Source organism: Cebus imitator, unplaced genomic scaffold, assembly GCF_001604975.1.
Source record: "Cebus imitator isolate Cc_AM_T3 unplaced genomic scaffold, Cebus_imitator-1.0 Scaffold731, whole genome shotgun sequence".
Classification (NCBI taxonomy): Eukaryota; Metazoa; Chordata; class Mammalia; order Primates; family Cebidae; genus Cebus; species Cebus imitator.
The window spans coordinates 94,699-113,695 of record NW_016108046.1 but is presented as its reverse complement, the minus strand read 5'-3'; positions in this window follow the sequence as shown (position 1 = coordinate 113,695).

The following is an 18,997-nucleotide window of genomic DNA, read 5'->3' as shown; positions in this document are numbered from 1 at the left end:
ACACAAAGCCCTCCTAGCTATGAACAATGATGAATTATAACATAGATAGGGAAAATGTCCTTCATGATAACCTCACTGTTACAGCACAGGGAAGGGGAACCCAACAAAACATGGGCAGGACCAATGTGGAGAAGACTATAAAGTGTAGTGTGTATGAATGTATTTTAATTAAAAATTGCATGAATAGAGATATACTGTGTTCCTCAATGGAAGATTGAATACGGTATAAATGTCAGTTATCCCCCTAAATTAGTGTAGAGTTTAAATTCAGCATCAATTACAATCAAACAGGATTTCCCCTATAAAACTGACAAGCAGATTCTAATATTAGAAGTAGAAAATGTACAAAAATAGTCAAGACAAGTGTGAAAAAGAGAATAATGCAATAGAAATTTTCTATGATATATAAAATATGCAATAAATGATTTTAATTTAAATGATATATAAGAATAAACATATAGCCAGCCTGGACAACATTTGAAGACCTTGTCTCAGCCTAAAATAATAATAGAAATCATCTAAGCGTGGTCGTGTGCACACCTGTAGTTCCACCTCCTCAGGAGGCTGAAACAGGTAGATCATTTGAGCCCAGGAGTTCAAGGCTACAGTAAGCTATGATCATGCCACCACACTCAAGCCTGGGCAACAGAGTGAGACTCTGCCTCTAAAACAACAAAAAATAAAAATAAATAAACATTTTTAAAAGGATAAATATATAAAACTGATATTCACTTTTAAAAAGAATGGTGTCATGAAATAGGCCCATGCATTTAGTAACTTCCCTTTATTTTATTTTATTTTTTGAGGCAGTCTTGCTCTGTTGCCCAGGCTAGAGTGCAATGGCGTGATCTCAGCTCAACCCAACCTCCGCCTCCCAGGTTCAAGCGATTCTCTTGCCTCAGCCTCCCAAGTAGCTAGGACTAACAGGTGTGCGCCACCATGTCTGGCTAATTTTTTTTTTTTTTTTTTTGCATTTTTAGTAGAGATGGGGTTTCACTATTTTGGCCAGGCTGGTCTTGAACTCCTGACCTCGTGATCTGCCTGCCTCGGCCTCCCAAAATACTGGGATTACAGGTGTGAGCCACTGCGCCCAGCGCATTTAGCAACTTCCTATAAACTAAAAGAATGTAAAAATATAGATTATTCAAAAAATGGTTCTGGATTTACTCACCACTACATTTGTAACATAAAATAGAGAGCTATCTCACAACACTAAAACAAATCCAAATGATGTATTAATCTAAATTATTGCAAGAAAATTATAAAACCTTCAACTAATTTGATAATAAATGAAAGTTAAAAAAGAAAATTATGAAACGTAAATAAAATATGCAAAAATATAAGTGAAGAAAATATAAAAGGATATATATTGAGGTAGAAAAGTCATTTATTTTATTTTATTATTTTATTTTAAGATGGAGTCTTGCTCTGTCACCCAAGCTGGAGTGCAGTGGTGCAATCTTAGCTCACTGCAACCTCCCCCTCCTGAGTTCAAGCGATTCTCCTGCCTCAGCCTCCCAAGTAGCTGAGACTACTGGTGTGTGCCACCATGCCATACTATGTGCCATATAGTAGAGACGGGGTTTCACTATGTTGGCCAGGCTGGTGTCGAACTCCTCAGCTCAAGTGATCTGCTCACCTTGGCCTCACAAAGTGAGGGATTACAGGTATAAACCACCGTGCCTGGCTGGCAGAAAAGTCATTCTTAAGACATGAATTACAAAAGCTGAAAATGAAGGATTAATACATTTGACCACATCAAGTGTAAAACAAAAACTTTCTACTGAATAAAAGACACTAGGCAAAGCAGGGTAGCTCACACCTGCAATCCCAGTATTTGGGGAGGTTGAGGCAGGCAGATTGCTTGAGTCCAGGAGTTCAAGGCCAGCCTGGGCAATATACAATCTCTACAAAAACTAGCAAAAAAATAGCCGGGGCATAGTGGCACACGACTAGTCCCAGCTACTCAGGAGGCTAACATGGGAAGATCAATTGAGCCTGGGAGGTTGAGGCAGCAGTGAACTGTGATGGCGTCACCTGCCGCCCGCCCAGCCTGGATGACAAAGCAAGGCCATCTCAAAAACAAACCTACAATTAAAGACATTAATTGCAAACCTAAAAGGCAAGATACAGTGCAGAGGCAACGTTGGCCATAGCTACATCAGGAAAAACAATCCCTGATTAAGGAAAATTCAACAACTAAGTGGGGAGAGGACACGAAAAAGCAGGTCGAAGAATAGGAAGCACTGGCCACAGGAGCCATGGAAACATGTACAATCTCAAGATACAAGACACAGTTTTCGCTGGTCAGTTTGGCAAAAACCATGAATGATAAAAATGTTTAGGATGGGTGGGGTGTAAATAGGTGCTGCATTTCTGGAGGGCAATTCGTCCATAGCTACTAATGTCCCCAGTGTCTAGCAACATGGAAAAGTGTAAATAAATAAATGATCCCTATTCAGCAGTTTAGAAATGAGGTCATCCTATATGCATTAATATGGACTACATTGCTAAGTGGGAAAAGCCTGCGTCGCAGAAGCATGAATCCACGCGACACTTTTCATGTTATCCATTTGTGTTAACTCACAGATGAAGCTCAAATTACACACAAGTTAATTAAGCAGAAGCTCTCAGGAGGGACATACACTGAAGGGTTGCCGTGTCATCTCCGGGGAGGGCCCCAGGCTTGGTGGCAGGGAGCAGGCGGCCTCAGGGGACTGCTACTGCATCTGAATATCTCCCTGCCATAAATGACAGAACAGTTTTGTGTATTGTATTGTGTGCACAATGGATTCCTGGGCTGTTTTCTCAGGTCACAGAATCCCCGGAAACATAGGGAAGAGGCCAGGACTCCAGTGCTCTGCCAATTATTGGGGGTAACTTGTCCCTGGGCAGAAGAAAGAGCTACCATTTCCATCCCTAAAGACACATTCCTAGTCCTTACTAATATCCTGGGGTGGGAGTTCAGGGAGAGAGACTGAGTGAGAGAAAGGTGCTGGAGCCCCTTTCTGACTCTGAGACAGCGAGGCCCAGGCTTTGCACACCGCGCCATCCTCTTTGCCAGCAGGACTGAGTGGCGTGGCACTTCCTAACAGAATGTCTGCTGTCTTTCTCCAGATTCCCTTCCGTGCCCTTCTCCGAGGCCGAGATTGATGCTTCTTTGATCGTACCAGCAGGTGTCAGCAGAATGTTCTGGACACCATCCCAGACCCTGGCTTCTTCCTCATGATCCTTTGGTGGTTTGTTGGAAACCTTGAGGACTGGGGTCGTCCAGTCAGCTCCCAGGTGAAGGTGTGCAGAGTCACCCAGCTCCTGACTCTGAAATGCTGAGCGCAAACGCGGCTTCGGAACAGATGGAAGGCACTGCTTCTCTCCCATCAACTCCGCACACCCAGTGATGGCAGAAAAGGGCAGTGCAGTCTTCTAGCCACCCTTCCAAGTGATGGGACAGCTGCAACCCAATTTTAGATGCTCTGAGAGGTTAAGTTAATTCCCCAGGGCACACAGCCAACAATGACAAAGGCAGGACTTGAACTCGAGACTGTGGCTCCAAACAATGCCCTCTCTACTCTGCTACACCACCAAGAAGGCGTTTCTGGAGGGCTTGAGGCTGCGTGTGTCATTGCCTGTGAATCCCAGGGTGACCAGGCGCAAAAGGCCTGCCACAGCTCGGACCCCTGGGGTCTTGCTCTGGGCCTTCCCCTCCCTGGGCTGGAGCAGCTCCACTTGTGGGAAGATCATGCTGTACTCTAGGGTCTCTGAGAGCCCCCAAGCACCACAGCCCCGTGACTGAAAACTCCAGAAAGAAAACTGAAGTGCAGCTTCACTTCTTTGCACCCGGACTCCAGATGGGCCTAGTCTGGCCGAGGACCCTGGACTTCATGTCTGTCAAAAACCTGTGCCGCTGAAGTTTCCTGAAATAACCCTGCCCAATGAGGGGACACACCCTACAGTCCTCTGGTTCAGGGAACACCTGTGAGCAACAGCCTCTGGACTTGGACAGCCGATCCTGACCTGCGTGTGGATGACTGCCCACTACCCCAAAGTCCCAGATCCTGGAAAGAGAGATGGGAATGGGGAAGGCTGGGTACATCCAGCAGCCAGGAAAAACACCTCCTCCTCGATCCTGGAGACAGTCTGGGGGTGGGGATGAGCACAGGGGGACTTCCCAGCGTTGAGAAGCTGCTGCCCGTGGGGCAAGAATGGATAGATCACCTGAGATCCTGTGGTTACCTCACCTGCTTCATCTGTGGTCCCCTCCACCTCCTGTGGTGACTCCATCCCTTCCTGCGTCCACCCAGGTCCTCCTGTGAACACCCCACATCCTTTTGGACTCCTCTCATCCCCTTCTCCGGACATCTTACCCCCCTCTGTGGTCGCCCACCCCCTCCTAGGATCATTTCACCCACTGTGGTCTCCCCATCCCTTCCTGGGGTCATCTCACCCCTTCCTGGGGACATTTCACTTCCTGTGGACACCTCACCCTCTCCTGGGGTCACTCACCCCCTCCTTTGGCCCTCCTTGCCAGTCTTACTGACCTCTCAAGGCCCCAGCCTCTGTGTGATCCCCTGAGCACCCCAAGTCCGTGTACCCGTAGCTGGAGCTGGACTCAGGCTTCATCCCTGCCGGGCTCAGCCCTGAGCCGCCCCCTGACAACTGTAGCAGCCCCAAGTCACTGCTCACCTGGCCCCAGAGCTCTGTGGATCCACTCCTCTCCTCCTCACAGGGCTCCGAGGGGGATCCTAAAGGGTGAGTGGACATCCAGCCATGGAGGGTGCCACTTGCTGGGAGTCCCTGCCATCCCTCCCCACTGTTGAGGGTCTGCCTCCCCAGCTGACAGCAGGCTGGGGATGGGAGGGCTCCGGCAAGGAGGTCTGAGTGGCAGTGGCCTGGGCACCCCCAGGCAGAGCTGAGGGGCCGGGTGCTGGGCTCCCTTTGCTTCTCTCTGCCTCCCACAAGCCCACAGGTCCCAGGTGTGGCCTCTGCATGCTAAGGCCCCGGCTGAGGGAACTCGCAGTGGACAGTCCACATGGGTAAGAAATAGTCCTCTGGGTTACCAGCCTCTGATATCTGGGCCCCTTCATCACAGCAACATGTCTTAGCCTGAGCGGGTAGGTGTCAGACACAGCAGGTGGGGCTACGTGTGGGCCCCTCACCATCTCCCCTTTAGGGATGAGGAGGGTGTTGTGCCAGCAAAGTGAGTAAGAGAAAGCAGTCCCTCTAGAGCAGAGCAGGCAAGGGCAAGGTCCTTTCAGGGATGGCCGGGACAAGGGCAGCAGCTGGGAGCCACCAAGTGGCAGCGGGCAGGCGGTGGAGGGGGTGCTCACGAGGCTGGGAGCTGTGCCTGTGTCCAGCAGTCCGAACCCCTCCGCCTCCTCTCACCCCTTGCAGGAAGGCTTTAATATAGGAGGGCGTTAATCCCTACATCTGGAGACCCAGAGAGACCAAGTGACATTGCATTCTTGGCTGTGTTTCTTTTTTCTTTTCTGTTTTTTGTTTGTTTGGTTGGTTGGTTTGGTTTGGTTTTTGAGAGAGAAGCAGGATCTTGCTCTGTTACCCAGGCTGGAATGCAGTGACTTGAACGTGGCTCACTGCAGCCTTGAACCCTGGCCTCAAGCAATCCTCCTGCCCTCAGCCTCTCAAGTAGCCAGGACTACAGAAGCACATCAATACGCCCGGGTGACTTGTATTTTTTCTAGGGCCGGGTCTCACTGTGTTGCCCAGGCTGGTCTAGAACTCCTGGCGTCAAGCAATCCTCCCACCTCGGCCTCCCAAAGTGCTAGGATTATAGGTGTGAGTCACCATGCCAGGCCTGTGTTTCACTGCAAAATAATATCACTGCATATCTTTCAAGTCTCTCAGGAATTATGAAATGTTGCAGGTGCCTCATTTGGTGAAGTCGAGGATGCCATCTTAGATGGGCAGACAGAGGCCATGCCAGCTAGCACAGGCCTAAGGCATGTGGAAGTGGATGGCATGGCCAGGTGATCAGAGGCTGGGTGCACTGGTCAGGGGTTGGTGAAGAAGCTGGAGCCTACTGGGTGGTGGGCACAGCCACGTGGAGAAGTCCCGTGTCCCCACCCCTGTCCCAGGCTCCTCCATAGGTGTCCCGGCAATGGGCAGGTTGGTAAGAGGCAGGATGTATGAGGCTTTGTATGAGGAGAGGAGTCATCTTCGCAGCCCAGCCCTGAAGGAGGGAGACCACCACCCGGTGAGAGACACTCGGGCAGAAACTGCTGGGGAAGCTTGCAGTCCATCTACCATTAATGAGAATAGTCTCCTTGGAGGCACAGGGCAATCTCACGGGGGACATTTATCTCAGCAAACATAAAGCCCAGCCACAGAGTTTTCAGTGAAAGGAACACAGATTTCTGCTTCTTGTTAATTTCATGCTTGACTTAACCATTCTTACATGATTGTGGCACTGGTGATGGTGCACAGGCAACACTATTATTTTTCTTCCCCAGCTGATACTTCTCTTTCTTTGTCCCAAAGATTCAAACACTTGCTTTAACTCAAATTCCCTGTCTTAGGGATTCATTCACATAATGGCGAGAGCATGTTTATTTTGCCTGTCTGGCTGAGTGCGGTGGCTCTCACCTGTAATTCTAGCATTTTGGGAGGCTGAGGTGGGTGGATGGGTTGAATCCAGAAATTCAAGGCCAGCCTGGGCAACATGGCAAAATCCTATTTCTACAAAAAATACAAAAAATTAGCCAAGTGGAGTGGCACACCTATAATCCCAGCCACTCGGGAGGCTGAGGCAGGAGGATTACTTGAGCCAGGAAGTTTGAGGCTGCAGTGAGCCGTGATCATGCTACTGCACTCCAGCCTGGGAGACAGTGTGATCCTGTCTGAAAAAAACAAAACAAAACAAAAAACCTGTAATAGTAGATGCTCAATAAATGTTTATTTTTAAAAAAGGAATATCATGATCATCCACATTTTTAGAATGATGAAATTGAGGCTTGGGAGAGTAGGACATTTGCCCAAGGCCATTCAGCACATAGCAGAACAGGAGTGGGAATTCAGATCTCTCAGACACGAAAGATTGAAATCTGCCTTTGCGGGTGGGAATAATTCCACCTCTCCTCAACAGCCACATTGGACTGAAGGCAGGAGTTAGGTAAAGAGGCACTTGGGGAGGACATAAGGAAGAACTCATCAGCAGGATGGGCTACATGGTTTTGAATAGACTGTGATTTAGGCTGCACATTAATCTAGGAGCTCTTGTCTCTTGAGCCCAGAAGTTCAAGACAAGGCTGGGCAACATCGTGAGACCTCACCTCTACTAATAATAAATTAGTTGGGCATGGTGATGTGTGCCTGTAGTCCCAGCTATTGAGGAGACTGAGGTGGGAGGATCACCTGAGCCCAAGAGGCAGAGGCTGTGCAATGAGCCGTGATCAAGGCCCTGTCTCAAAAAACAACAACAAAAAGAAATATCCTTGAAAAATACTCTCTCAATTCTATTTTTCTTGTGCCTCTTTTTGCTCCCATTTCTAGCAAAATATGCTAAAAAATTTATCTAACTTTCATTGTCTATACTCATTCCCACCCCATCACTCTTGAATCCATTCCAATTCGTTTCTTCAACCAAAACTGGTCTTGTAAGACTTCAGTGACCCCTACAACAGCCAATTCTTTTTTTTTTTTTTTTTTTTTTTTTTTTTTTTTTTTTTTTTTTTTTTTTTTTGAGAGGGAGTTTCACTCTTGTTGCCCAGGCTGAAGTGCAGTGGCAAGATCTTGGCTCACTGCAACCTCTGCCTCCCAGATTCGAGTGATTCTCTTGCCTCAGCCTCTCGAGTAGCTGGGACTACAGGCATGTGCCACTATGCCCAGCTAATGTTCGTTTCTAGTAGAAACAGGGTTTCACCATGTTGGCCAGGCTGGTCTCGAACTTCTGCCCTCAGGTGATCTGCCCACCTCAGCCTCCCAAAGTGCTGAGATTACAGGCGTGAGCCACCACGCCCAGCCCACAGCAGCCAATTCTAGGCACTAATCCTTAGTTCCCTATGACGTAGCCTACAGTGACCTATCTGTGTGGGCTTGCCCCTGCTTTTCTAAGCCCCTCCTTCCCCTGTGTCCTCCTCCTCCACATCCTCTCCTCCCCCGCCTCCTCGTCTGCCCAGGACATCTCTGCCCTGTTCCCTCCCCTCAACCCCTTCCTGGTCCTCCTGCTTCCCACCATGTATTGGCATGCCCAAGTCTCAGTCCCTGTCCCCGTGCCTCTCTCTGCGTCCACCTACTCTGTGATCTGTCCCCGTCTGGCACTGCAGACACGGTGTGGGTGCTACTAGGTCCAGACTCACACGTCCAACCTGGGCCTTGCTGGCTGGAGCCAGAATCCCAGCCTCCTTTGGGTGATGACCTGTTGATCACTTTACTTGAATTCTAAGAGACATCTCAAGCATCACATCCCACATCCACATTTCTGATCTTCTCCCCAAAATCCTCTCCTCCTATTGTTGCTTACTTCAAGTTTACTCCATCCTTCCGGATTCTGTAGCCAAATATTATGGAGTTGACCTTGACTTCTCTAATTTTTTTTAAACCACCTTCCTTTTGTCTTGACTGTGGAAGTACGGATTGGATCCATGTACTGTGCCCACCCGTCCTCTATGGGTGGGCACTTTCACTGTCTCCTGAGGGTTATTAAAGCAGCCTCCTATAGGGTGTCCCTTTCCCTGCTGCCCTTTCATCCATGCTCCAAATAGCACAGGGGCAGTGGATGGCGGGGGGGTGGGGGGGCCGGCTAGTGAAAGGTCCACCACGGAATCCTGCATCACCAGATGTGCACGCCACACTAATGCACGCCCCTGGTCTATCCGACCTCACCTCCTGCTCTTCAGCTTCCCTACTGTTTTCCACCCAGGGACTCATGTCCTCTACGTCTTTTTTTTTTTTTTTCCTATGGTGTCCCCACTGAAAATTTCCTCTCTGTTCTACCTTTACCCCAGATGTCCCCAGTGACTTGTCCCCACACCTGCTTCAGGACTTTGCCCAGGTACCATCTCTGACTACCCTGTTTAACATGGACCCAGCATTCCCTCCCACATCTCCCTCATTTTTCTTCATAGTCTTTTTAACAATGTGTGTATGATGTGTGTTGCCTTTTAATCAATTTTATCACACACACACACACACACACACACACACACACACACACACACACCCCAGAATGTAAATATCACCAGGCTTAACTCACAGATGCCTTTCCAGCACCTAGAATGGTGACTGGCACATAGTAGGTGCTCAACACATATTCTGAAGGAACTTGCTGTGATTCTCCAATGTGGTGCTCTCCTTTGAACAACTCCATCATTATTGCTTTTGCATGTCATTTTGCAGGAATGTCCATGTGTGTTCACTATGAGAATCTGAGGTGGGTCCTCTCAGACCCTCAGTATACTCATGTGAAACACTTTTAACCTGAGATGTGACTCATGTACCTAGAAAGCAGCATTTTCCTCCTCCTGCTTGCAAAAGAAGGATCTGGAACATCAAAGAGCTCCTGGTACACCACATCAGAGAACCCAGTCTACCCTCTCCCACCTCAAATCACCCCCAGTCTCAAGGATAAACATTGCCAGTGATGAGATGTGAAAGACATCTCCTAAGGTTTTCTGAAAGATGATCTTTTTTTTTTTTCCTGGGTTCAAGCGATTCTCCTGCCTCAGCCTCCCAAGTAGCTGAGACTACAGGCACGCACCACCATGCCCAGCTAATTTTTGTATTTTTGGTAGAGACAGGGTTTCACCATGTTGGCCAGGATGATCTGAATCTCTTGACATCATGATCCACCCACCTCGGCTACCCAAAGTGCTGGGATTACAGGCACGAGCCACCGCGCCTGGCCGATGCTCCTCTTAATCAAGAACAACAACATGGGAATGATCTCCTTTTCCTTCCTGCTTTGGCATAGTCATGCAAGGAGTTAATGACAGGACCTATGGCAGCCGTCTTATACCCATGAGGAAAAAAGTCAATAGAATCACAAACCAGACCTCTGCCAAGACTGAGGGGCTCATAATTCCTCCCTGAAACGCTCTGCTATTGAGTCAGCCTCAGGGTATGTTAGCTTCCCTCCAGTGACCTGGTTCACTCCACACCCCTGCTCTTCAGGGAGTTCATGTGCTCCCTAACCCCCAGGCCCCTACATCTCTAGAGCCTACCCCACAGGGTGGAATCCCAGCCAGTCTGCTCAGGGACAGAACCCTGCAAATGACTTTTTAGGATGGGTCACCTGCATCACCACCCAGCAGTGCCCTGTAGGGTCTTCATCCTCAAGCATGGATGGAGCTCCACTCTTGGGCCACACCAATCCACCCAGAATGACAGGCCCATGACACACTGACATGAGGCACAATAGGCGGACTCCGTAGACTTCTGCCTGCCCTGGCTGCTCTGTTTCTAGTTTTTGGCTATTATGAATCAAGCTGCTATGAACCTTCATATTCAGCTCTTTTTGTACAGACTTCCTCTTGGGCAAATATCTAGGAGTGGAAGTGCCAGGCCATGTGGTGGGCATATGTTTACTTTGAAAAAGAAATCGCCAGGATCTTTTCTGACGAAGACGTACCTTTTCCCATTCTCGCAGCTGTGTCTGTGAGCCTGGTTGCTTTCAGCCCTCGCCAACAACAGTGTCCTCAGTCTTCTTCCTTTCACCTGCTCTGCCTGGGTGAAGTGATAGCTCATTGTGATTTTAGTTTCTTGTGAGAGGCAGAAAGGTTGAGAACTTTTTCATGTGCTTACTGGCCATTTGTAAACATGTTTCCATCTCCTCTCCCACCCCTGTATGGTTTTTAATTACTGAATTGTCAGCGTATATTCTGGATATAGATTACGTATTCTGGATTTCGATTATTTGGCAGAGATAATGTTTTATAAGTTTTTCTCCCAGTCAGTGGCTTGCCTATTCATTTTCATAATGGCACCTTTTGAAGAAATGTAATGTTTAGCTTGGAATTGTCACACATGCCTGTAATCCCAGCTACTTGGGAGGCTGAGGCACGAGAATCGCTTGAACCCCAGAGGCGGAGGTTGCAGTGAGCTGAGATCGCGCCACTGCATTCCAACCTGGGTGATAGAGTGAGCCTCTGTTCAAAAAAAAAAAAAGTAATATTGATGAAGTATAATTTATCAATTTATAAAATTTGATGGTTATGGATTTCTGTCTCATAATAAACATGTCTTAGCTCTAAGTCATGAAAATATTCTCCTGTGTTTTCTACCTTATAGATTTAGTTTTTATATAGGCCTGTGGTCCATCTAAAATTATTTAACTGGGCCAGGCGCGGTGGCTCATACCTGTAATCCCAACAATTTGGGAGGCTGAGGTGGGCAGATCACAAGGTCAAGAGATGGAAACCATCCTGGCTAATATGGTGAAACCTCATCTCTACTAAAAATACAAAAATTAGCTGGGCATGGTGGCGCGTGCCTGTAATCCCAGCTACTCAGGAGACTGAGGCAGGAGAATCGCTTGAGCCCAGGAGGCAGAGGTTACAGTGACCCAAGATCATGCCACTGCACTCCAGCCTGGGCAACAGAGCAAGACTCTGTCAAATAATAATAATAATAACTAATTCATTCAAATATATCAATTAAAAGAGTTTGGCAGAGGAAAATTTGTTTAAAAAAAAATGGCCAAGAATATAATTTCTACAAGAAACTTCAAATTCAATGATATGGGCAGGTTGAAAGTAGAAGAATAGGCCAGGTACTGTGGTTCACACCTGTAATCCCAGCACTTTTGGAGGCTGAAGCAGGTGAATCACTTGAGGTCAGGAGTTTGAGACCAGCCTGGGCAACACAGGATGAAACTCTGTCACCACTAAAAATACAAAAATTAGCCGAGTGTGGCAGCAAGCACCTAAAATCCCAGCTACTCAGGAAGCTGAGGCAGGAGAATCGCTTGAACCTGGGAGGCAGAGGTTGCAGTGAGCCAAGATCATGCCACTGAATGACAGAGTGAGATTCTGTCTCAAAAAAAAAAAAAAAGCGAAAAGATACCACTGGATGTGATGGCTCATATCTGTAATCCCAGATACTCAGGAGGCTGAGGCAAGAGGATCAATTAAGCCCAGGAGTTGGAATCTAACCTGAGCAACATAAGTGAGGCCGTGTCTTGAAAGAAAGAAAAGAAAGAAAGAAAAGAAGAAAGAAAGAGAAAGAAAGGAAGGAAGGAAGAGAGAGAGAGAGAGAGACAGAGAGACAAAGATGAAAGAAAGAAAGAAGAAAGAAAGAAGAAAGAAAGAAAGAAAAGAAAGAAAGAAAGAAAGAAAGAAAGAAAGAAAGAAAGAAAGAAAGAAAGAAAGAAAGAAAGAAAGAAAGAAAGAAAGAAAGAAAAGAAAGAAGGAAGGAAGGAAGGAGGCTGGAAAAGATATACCATACCAAAAAAAAAAAAACAACAAAACAAGAGTGCTTATATTAATATCAAATAAAGTAGACTTCAAAGCAAAGAAAATTGCAAAGAGAGACATTACATAATGACAAGAGGGGTCTACATATCAAAAGGACATAGCATAAATGTGTATGCACCAAACAAAAGAGCTTCAAAATACGTAAAAGAAAAACTGATAGCACTGAGATAAGAAATAAACAAATCTTCCTGTGGAATGGTCATGTAAGAAAATGAAAATAAAATTTTAAAATAAGCAAACAACAAAAAAAGAAATAAACAAATCTATACAGTCAGGACTTCAACAACCCTCTCTAGCAATTGATAGAACTACTAAACAAACAAACAAACAAAAAAATCACCAAAGATATAGAAGACCTGAAAAAGACCACCAGCCATCAGGATCCAAGAGACATTTACAGAACACTCTACCAGCAACAGCAGAATACATATGCACAATAACTAAAATGTGAAAGCAACCCAAGTGTCCATCAACAGATGAATGGCTAAGCAAAATGCGTTATATACATAAAATGAAATATTATTCAGCTATACAAACGAATGAAGTCCTAATACACACTAAAACATGGGTGACCCTTGAATACATTGTTCTAAATGAAATAAGCCAGACAAACAAGCACAAAAGAACAAATATTGCATAATTCCACTTATATAAAATATCTAGAATAGGCATATTCAGAGAGACAGAAAGTAGACTGCAGATGACCAGAGGCTGAGGGCAGGGAGGAACGGGGAGGTATTGCTTAATGGGCACAGAGTTTATTTTCAGGGTGTTGAAAAAGTTTTGGAAACAGGTAGTTTTTAAAAAGGACTCCTGGACAGAGCCAATCTGCAAGGACTGGTAAAGATGTTTCACTCGCTCACTCTCAGTCCCCTTTGTCTCCCATCATTTGTTTGTTTTGTATGTTGTTGATTTTAGTTCCTATCGTTCAAAGAAATATTCAGGCTCAGGCGTTGAGAGGGAGCCTGGCTCTCACGAGCTGGCCTTCAGGGTGATAAGAGTGAAAAGACTTGCTGAGAACAAATAGCAGGTGTGCATTCATCTGTGCCAGGCATGACCTGGGCCCCTGGACCCCTTGCTGTTCCGAAGCCCTGGGCTCCACCAGTGCTCTCCAGAGCAGCCAGCCCTACAACCCAGAGCTAGGTCCTATATCAACTGTCTCAGCCTGGCCAACATGCTGCTGAAGAGAGCAAGTGCCCAGCTCCCAGGGTGGGTAGGAAGAGGGCACCCCCGGGCCTGCCTGTGAGGGTGGCTTCTCATGCCTCCAGAGGAGACTCCCACGGGCCCTGGATACCTGTCCCTGAGCCTCCTGGGCTGTGGCTGAAGAGAGAGGAAGGGGTAGGCACACCCCTGGGGTAGCTGGCACCCCCAGGCTTGGAGAACCCCCTCCCATGTCCTGTGTGCCTTCCACCCACACTGTCCACGACAGTGACCAGGAGATATAGGCGGCTGCTGAACATTTGAAACATGGCAGGTCCAAGTGAAAATGTGCTGTGAGGGCAAAGTACACACTGGATTTTGAATGCTTTGTAAGAAAAAAAAGGATGTAAAATGTCTGGTTAATAACTGTTACATGGCTAGTCACAGTGGCTCACACCTGTAATCCCAGGACTTTGAGAGGCTGAGGTGAGAAGAACACTTGAGACCAGGAGTTTGAGACCAGCCTGGGCAACAAAGGGAGAGCCCATTTCTACAACAGGAACAAAAATGTTAGCCAGGTGTGGTGGCACGCGTCTGTGGTCCCAGCTACTCTGGAGGCTGAGGCAGGAGAACGATCACTTGAGCCCAGGAGGTGGAGGCTGCAGTGAGTTGAGATCACACCACTGCACTCCAGCCTGGGTGACAGAGACTCCATCTCTGAAATAAATAAAAATAATAATTGGCCAGGCATGGTGGCTCACGCCTGTAATCCAGCACTTTGGGAGGCTGAGGAGGGCAGAATATGAGGTCAAGAGATCAAGACCACCCTGGCCCGACATGGTGAAATCCGTCTGTACTGAAAATACAGAAAGTAGCTGGGGATGGTGGTGTGCACCTGTAGTCCCAGCTACTCAGGAGGCTGAGGCAGGAGAAACGCTTGAACTTGGGAGGTGGAGGTTGCCGTGAGCCGAAATTATGCCACTTCACTACAGCCTGGCAACACAGCAAGACTCCATCTCAAAAAAAAACCAAAGGTCAGGCACAGAGGCTCATGCCTGTAATCCCAGCACTTTGGAAGGCCGAGTTGGGTGGATCACCTGAGGTCAGGAGTTCAAAACCAGACTGGCCAAGAAGGTGAATCACTTGAGCCCCGGAGGTGGAGGTTGCAGTGAGTCGAGATCTTGTCATTGTACTCCAGCCTGGGTGACAGAGTGAGACTCCATCTCAAAACTAAATAAATAAATGAGTACATATTAGAGCAATGATATTTGGAGTATATTTGGTTAAAATCTATAAGATAAATTGTACCTGCTTCTTTCTACTTTTTAGATACGGCCCTAGGAAAGCTGAGTGTGCATATGGGCTCCACAAGCTGCTGGACTCGGTGGCCCCCTGGGCACTCTGAGGTCACACTATGAGCCCCCAGACAGGACCCTCTGCTCCTGGCTGTGGGCAGAGTGGCACCCCATTCTCCACCTGGAAGGCTGCATCTCCAATATAGCCTGCCAGTCTGCAGTGCCATCACCCCAGCTTACGGCGATGATGAGGCTGAGGTTTCTAAAATGTCTTTCAAAGGGCAGCAGAACCTGGCTCAGACCCAGCTGCTGGGCCACAAAAGCCTCCCCCCGGCCCTGCCAGCCCCACTGGGGCCTCTCACCTGCACCTGACCTGCTCCTGGGAGTGGGTATCTACACCTCCTTCCTGCATAAAATTAAACCATTTTTGGCCAGGCATGGTGGCTTGCAAGAGTGAAACTCTGTCTCAAAAAAAAAAAAAAAGAAAAAATTCATCCATTTTAGGTGTGAATCAATGATTTCTAGCTAATGTATGCAGTTGCAACGCTTACCACAATCCAGTTTTCAGGCACTTCTGTCGCCTCGCCCCATCCCCATCCTGACACCCACTTTCCGTCTGTGGACGTCCTTCTCTCAGCACTTGATGCAAATGGCATCTGATCATACGTAGCCTTTTGCGTTTGGCTTCTCTCATTTTGCATGACCTTTAAAAGGGGTGTCCATGCTGTGGCATATTTTTTTTTTATTGTAAATGATTTATTCCTCTCAGAGAAGGCAGCTGCACTTGTTCCTGAACTTGTAAGGGGGATGTTTTAATTTGGGAGGCAGGATGCCCCTCCTCCTGAAGCCCATTCTGAGTGCGCCCTCCCCAGCCCTGGTCAGCGAACCTCTCTACGGACAGGTCAGCCTTGCAACTCTCCCTCATGCACATGGAGATCGTCACACTTACTGTCAGATCTGATTCTGGAGAGGAAAGGAAATGCCAGTTTCGTGTCACTATTTTCAATGGAAAGACCGTGAAACTCCAAAATAGCTGCTCCCCAGCCCAGTCCCATGTCCTACACTGATGTCTCCAGGTGTGGCCCTGGACATCTGTGTGTTTAAAATTCCCGTAGGACAGAGTTGACAATGGAAACTTTGTTTTCTGCTTAACTCTTACATTTCCTCTTATTTTTTCAATTGAGAACTAATATTTGAGTTAGAAATTATGACATTCCTGGCCAGGTGCGGTGGCTCATGCCTATAATCCCAGCACTTTGGAAAGCCAAGGTGGGTGGTTCACGAGGTGAGGAGTTCAAGACCAGCCTGGCCAACATGGCAAAAAACCCATCACTATTAAAACTACAAAAATTAGCTGGGCGTCGTGGCAGGTACTCAAGAGGCTGAGGCAGAGAATTGCTTGAACTCAGCAGGCAGAGGTTGCAGTGAGCCGAGTTCACGCCACTGCACTCTAGCGTGGGTGACAAAGCAAGACTCTGTCTCAAAAAAAAAAGAAATTATGACATTCCCAAGTTCTACTTCAATCTTTTTTTCCTTTCTATGTGACACACATGGCTTATTTAATAATTGTTTAGCAACAGTACATCTGTCTCACAATTGACCTAATGGATTAACAGTTTGTTTTGATTACTCAAATAATTGTGCGTGGATGATCAATTGGCCTGTTAGCAATGTGGCTTCTTTCTTAACTATATGCACTCTGACAATAGGCCTCTTACACGTGGCTGTGCGTTCACTGTGTGGATGGGATGGAATCCAAAGGTCCCGTCCTCCTGACTCAAGCAGCGTATGTGGTTTCCCAGTAATCTCTGTGACGCAAAACCTGAGAGAACAAAAGGCCCAAAACATTCAGTGTCATGAGTGGACACTTCCAATTCCGGTTTGCACTTTTTTGGTCAAGGAGTATGTTTGCGCATGCGTAGAGAGGAGAATCTGTGATACACACACATGCTATTTTTGCACTGACACCCAGGGTATTAAATACACATTAAAAATAGAAAAGCTGACATTTGGAGCTCATCTTTCTGCCTCTTATGCTGCCCCTAGGATGCCGCCAGGATGCAAACGTGGAAACCAACACTTTAACAAGAAAAGGAAATTCCCTTATAGATGTAGTTTGCGAAGACATTTTGTCTGTTTATTTTTCTTTTATGCATCCACCAGATAGATCATGCTTTGAGGGCTTTTTTGTGATGCCTTACAAGCAATGTACTCTTGTTTTTTGTCTTGTGGATTTTTTTGAGACACAGCCTTGCTCTGTCACCCAGGCTGGAGTGCAGTGGCATGATCGTGGCTCACCGCCACCTTCACCTCCTGGGTTCAAGCGATTCTCATGCCTCACCCTCCCGAGTAGCTGGGATTATAGGCATGCGCCATAATACCCCACTAATGTTTGTATTTTCTTTTTTTAAAATTTTTTTATTTTTTTAATTAATTTATTTTTTTAGAGTCAGGGTTTCTCCTTATTAGTCAGGCTGGTCTCGAACTCTGAACCTCAGGCGATCTGCCTGCCCCGGCCTCCCAAAGTGCTGAGATTACAGGCGTGAGCCACCGCGCCTGGCCCAATTTTTGTATTTTCAGTAGACAGGGTTTTGCCATGTTGGCCAAGCTGGTCTCAAACTTCTGACCTCAAGCAATCCGACTGCCTCAGCCTCCCAAAGTGTTGGGATTACAGCCACGAGCCATTGCACCCAGCAGCAATCCACTCTGTTTATTTGCATGGTGGTTGTTCTTAAGATCCACACTCATATTTATTTACTTGTATTTGTTTCATAAATTTAACAGTTGTCTATTTCTTTTCTACCACAAAAAGAATTTCACAAATTCTCAATCCCCTCCCATTGTCTCTCACTCCTGTATGTGCTGTGCCTCACTGGGAAGGTTTCATGTATACTTATGATGAGCAGGCTCACAGCACTGTCTCTTACCCTGGGTATTATGTAAAGAGACACCCATTCCTCTGAGAATGAAAAAAAGAGAATTTCAGTATTTTTGTTTTCATTTAATAATAAAAGAAGTTGAACATTGTTTTCATGGCTGCTAAAAATTTATAAATATATTTGTAGAGAATGGGTCTTGCTCTATTGCCCAGGCTGGAGCACAGCAGTGTGATCTCAGCTTACTGTAACCTCTGCCTCCTGGGCTCAAGTGATCCTCCTGCCTTAGCCTCCCAAGTACCTGGGACCACAGGCATGCACCACCATGCTTGGCTAATTTTTCAATATTTTTGTAGAAATGGGTCTCACTATATTGCCCAGGCTGATCTTGAACTCCTGGGCTCAAGCGACCCTCCCGCCTCAGCCTCCCAAGGTGCTGGGATCACAGGCTGAGCCCTGCCAGGCCTCAATGCACATTTCTGGCTCTGAGCTGTCTGTTGATAGCCTTTGTCATTTCCTTCTTCATTTTCCTTTTTATTGTCTATCATGTAATACTTGTTGATTGTAGAAATTAGTAAAAACAAAGAAACTAGAAGGTAGAAAAAAGTGGCAGGCACCTAAATACCCAACATAGAACCACATTACATGTTTCACCCTGTGGCCTTTCAAGTTTCTCTCAGATGTCTACCACATGGACCTGATGTGGAAATTTCCACACTCTAAATGGTGATGCTACACATTCAGACACTGAGACAACCTCATAAATTTCCTTCAGGTATTAATTTTAAGAAATGCTCCTTGAATAAACCTCCATGCTCCAATGTTGACATGGAAAGGAAACATTCAGAGTAGAGGAACAGCTTTCATTGAAATCTTGATTTTGTTCTGAAATTAACCTTAGGAATGACATGATCCTTTCCAAATCAGCACAGACAGGGCTACCGTCCATCCTCCTCTGCTGGATGTGGCTTCAGGATTTTCCCATCTTTACTTCTTTTTAAGTTTGAGAAACATAAAGGTTTGCTTATGATCTCTTAGATTATTTTAAACTATTTGTTGTGTTAACAGACACTGGAAAGGATAAGAAAAAAGAAATTTTAATTCCTCCAAACAGTTTTATGTTAGGTGATTATTTCTTAGTTCTTTACTTCACTTATATCATACATAGAAAAACAATCATAGAACTCATCTGAAATACCTGCAGTCAACAGTAACAGGATCACTTGAGGCCAGGAGTTGAAGACAAGTCTGGGCAACACAG